General features: G+C 43.7%; 1 pseudogene; it reads right to left on the reverse strand.

Annotated features, from left to right (window-relative positions):
• Positions 1-2546: 2546 nt before the first annotated feature.
• Positions 2547-2840, reverse strand: LOC107527051 (mitochondrial import inner membrane translocase subunit Tim8 A pseudogene; annotated as a pseudogene).
• Between the last annotated feature and the right edge of the window lie 828 nt (positions 2841-3668).

A 3668-nucleotide genomic window follows, 5' to 3' on the forward strand; every position in this document is an offset into this window, starting at 1 on the left:
TTTGTTAATTGGATCCTGCTTTGATGTTGCCTGAAGCTGGCCACTGGATGTGTTGGTTCTGGGGCCTCTTGGGAGAGACTGTGGTGCAGGTCAATGTCAGATGCTGCCTGTGACTGGCCCTGGGCAACCTGTTTGCAGCTACAATGCAACCCACAGTTTGTGGCTGCCTCTGCTGGGCCTGGGTGTGCGTGGGAAGGGCCTAGCTGTGCACCAAAGCTGGCTTCTACCAGCGCCAAGTTTGGGGGTAGGTCAGCAAAAAGCCCAAGGCATCCTGAATTCCACCTCTGCCTGCCTCCACCTGCCAGCTGCCTGCTAGGTTCAGTCATTGAATGAGCCTCTGGCAGTACTTGAGTTGCATGAAGAAGGTTCTCAGTAATTCACCAGGTAGGGGCGAGTGGTGTTCACCGGATTGATATAGGTTTAATCTTGGTGCCAGTGCTGGATCTTAGGCCACTCAGAAAAAGTCCCAGGACATACCAAGTTCAGCTGCCACCAACAAGGTGTCCACAGGACTTTGTAGTGGGGTGGGGGTCTCAGGAAATAATCAGGGTGAGGCCAACAGAGTTTATCAGGCCCAAACAGACCAAGATTTGGCTGTGCACCCCTCAGGCATGGGAGGGGAAAAATGGCCCCAGTCTTAGAGCCACACAATTCAGTCTGTCCCAGATTCTGCTGGGAGCCCAACTCAGTAGCATGGCGCCACCAGGTGGCAAGAGGGTGTACTAGTGGATCTCCTGTGAGGGAGGAGTGCCATCCAGGCTTCAGGGAAGGAGGGAAGGATGGCTCCTACCCCAGGATCACAATTTAGTCACTTACACCACCTAAGTCTCTCTGGACCTCTACACCCCTGCCCAGGTAGCTGACTCTTCAGCAGGGTGTGAGCTCAGCAGGCTGGGGCAACAAGAAGTCCAGAGGGGTCCTGGTGGCTGTACCTTCAGCCACCTCCTCAGAGCCACAAGCCCCAGTCTCTCTTCCTGTGACTCTAGTCCACTCCACCCTCCCTCTGCTGGAGCCCAGAGTGAGTCGCTGCAAATGACATTTTGTGAGTTGGACCTTTAAGAGGGTGCCTGTGTCTCTAGCAGACTCCCTTCTCTCCCTGGGGGACAGAATTCCCACTGATTTTCACAGCCAGATGTTATGTGGGTACTTCCTCTTGGCTCTGGTGCTCTGGTCTGGGGAGCCCAGCATGGGGCTAAGATACCACACTCTTTAGGGCAACCTTTGCAGCTGAAATATCCCTGTGCTATCTCAGCTTCTGCCCATCGGAGCAGGGCAAGCCCTTTTGGTGTCTCTGCCCTTCCTACCAGTCTCAACATGGCTTCTTCTATAAATCCTTATATGAGACTTCTGTTCAGCTAGTCTTTGGTTGGTTATTTATGTTGATTGTTCTATATTTTAGTTGTAATTCCAGTCTGGTCCCGTGAGGAGATGAGTACAGCTTCCTCCTACTCTGCCATCATCTTTTTTTTTTTATTTTTTATTTTTATTTTTATTATTTTATTTTATTTTTATTTATTTTTTTGCCATCATCTTGAATTCCTCTTGTTTTTCTTCAAAACTTAAATCTGCTTGAAGAGACAAACACTTAAACAAATATGTTAAAATAATTTTTAAAAATTAATTGATTTATTTGAGAGACACAGAGAGAAACACTGATTTGTTGTTCCACTCACCTATGCACTCATTGGTTGATTTTTTTTCTTTTTCTTGTAGAAGCTTTTATTTCAATGATCAAAAGAATGCAGTAAATGGAATCTATACTGATTAACATTAGGCATGCAACTCTACCTGAAACTGCTGTTAGTTTTTGACAGGCCTAAATCTTGACAACCTATTTAGGCACATCTTTGAATTTCTTGGACCCTGATATACAGGGTAAGTTAATTTCTTCCTTGTGTCACTTTAGTAACAAGAATTATGTTCACTGACTAGATTTCTTTATAACTAAAGGCCTCTAGATACTCAGGCTGCCTGTACTACTTCGAGACCATACTTTATATGGATATTTAAGTAAATCACAGTATAAGGAAGGGAGATAATTTAGAAAGCTGAGCTGTATTGTATGAACATTCCATAGATTTTCCCCCAGCACTGGTGGTCAAAACACTAGTTAAGTACCAAATTACACTTCCCCCATTGCTGCCCTTTCTCAGAGACACCCAGATGTCTAGGCATCTGAAACAAATCCATGCAAATGACAGATTTTACCCATGTGGTCCCACTATCAAATTACAAAAAGCAGTTCCACTACCCAAATTATAAAGCAGTGAATGGGACTTTCAGAAAAACAGTCCCACATACAGTAATATGCATCTAGGAAAGTTTTCCATTCATCTGTCAATTGTTTTCACAAGATTAACACTAAAAACACACAAACAAATACACATATGACCGTCAAACCCCAAACACACACACACAAATTGGTCTTTTGTTCATTCTCTGATGACCAGATGCTCCAAGAGTGCAAAAGTGGGAGCCAATCCCTCCACAGCCTTTTCTCAACCATTCTTGAACTACCTTCCTTTTCCAAAAAGGTAATGTTGAAATCAGTCAGAAAGCCTTTCTGAGAAGACTGGCTTGGATTTCTGGGTCTGTTCTAGTCGATTCAAGATGAATTGGCCTGTATCAATGAAGCGCTCAACGCAGTTCACAAAACAGGCCTCAGCCCGACTGTCCAACTTTGGCCCAGGTTTGTCCATGCACTTCTCCCAACACAGTTCCGTCATCTGGTGCACCAGCTGCTGGAAGCGTTGCTTCTGAGTCTCCACCTTGATGAAATGCTGCAGCTGCGGGTCCACTGAGCCCAAACCCGCCCTGGAGGAATTCAAAGAGGAATCCATGCCAGCTGGACCACGCGCGCCGAGATGAACTCCTCACCAACTCCCCGACCTTCAGGTGTCTCTGCCGCCATTGGTTGATTTTTGTATGTGCCCTGACCCGGGATCAGGACGATGGTCCAACCAACTGAGCTACTTTGCCAGGGCACAAATATTTCTTGAGTACATCCCCAAATTTCAATATTCACTGCCTTCACCTTAATCTAGGCTATCCCCCTCACCTGAACTGTTGCAACAGTCTTTCAACTAGTGTCTTTACTGTGTTTTGCCTTCTATAATCCATTCACTACATAACAGTAAATGTGACAATATTAAAACACAAGTCAAATATAGTCAATAATATTTTAATAACTTTGTATGGTGTCAGATGGGCACTAGACTTATCAGTGTAATCACTTTGTAAGTTATATAAATGTCTATGTTGTACACCTGAAACTAATATAATATTGTATGTCAAATGTAACTGAAAATACAAAAATTAAAAAACACAACAACACCCCCACCCAAGTCACATCATGTCAATGTGGAACTTTGATTCAGTCAATGGTTTTGATATTATACTTAGAATGAAATCTATAGTCCTTAAAAGATTTGAATGATCTGGCTCCACTTTACTTCTCCTATCTTTTCTTATATGTCTGGATTCGCAGCCTCATTAATAATGCTAGCCTTGCCTAATTCTTTCTTATCCTTCAAGTCTCAGATTAAACCATATTTCCCCCAAAGTTGTACATGAATGTTTGTAGCAGCATTATTCATAATAGCCAAAAAAGTAGAAACAAACCAAATCACCATTAACTGATGACTGAATAAACAAAATGTGCTATAGCC

This window comes from Miniopterus natalensis, chromosome 1, assembly GCF_054644295.1.
Source record: "Miniopterus natalensis isolate mMinNat1 chromosome 1, mMinNat1.hap1, whole genome shotgun sequence".
Taxonomy (NCBI): Eukaryota; Metazoa; Chordata; class Mammalia; order Chiroptera; family Miniopteridae; genus Miniopterus; species Miniopterus natalensis.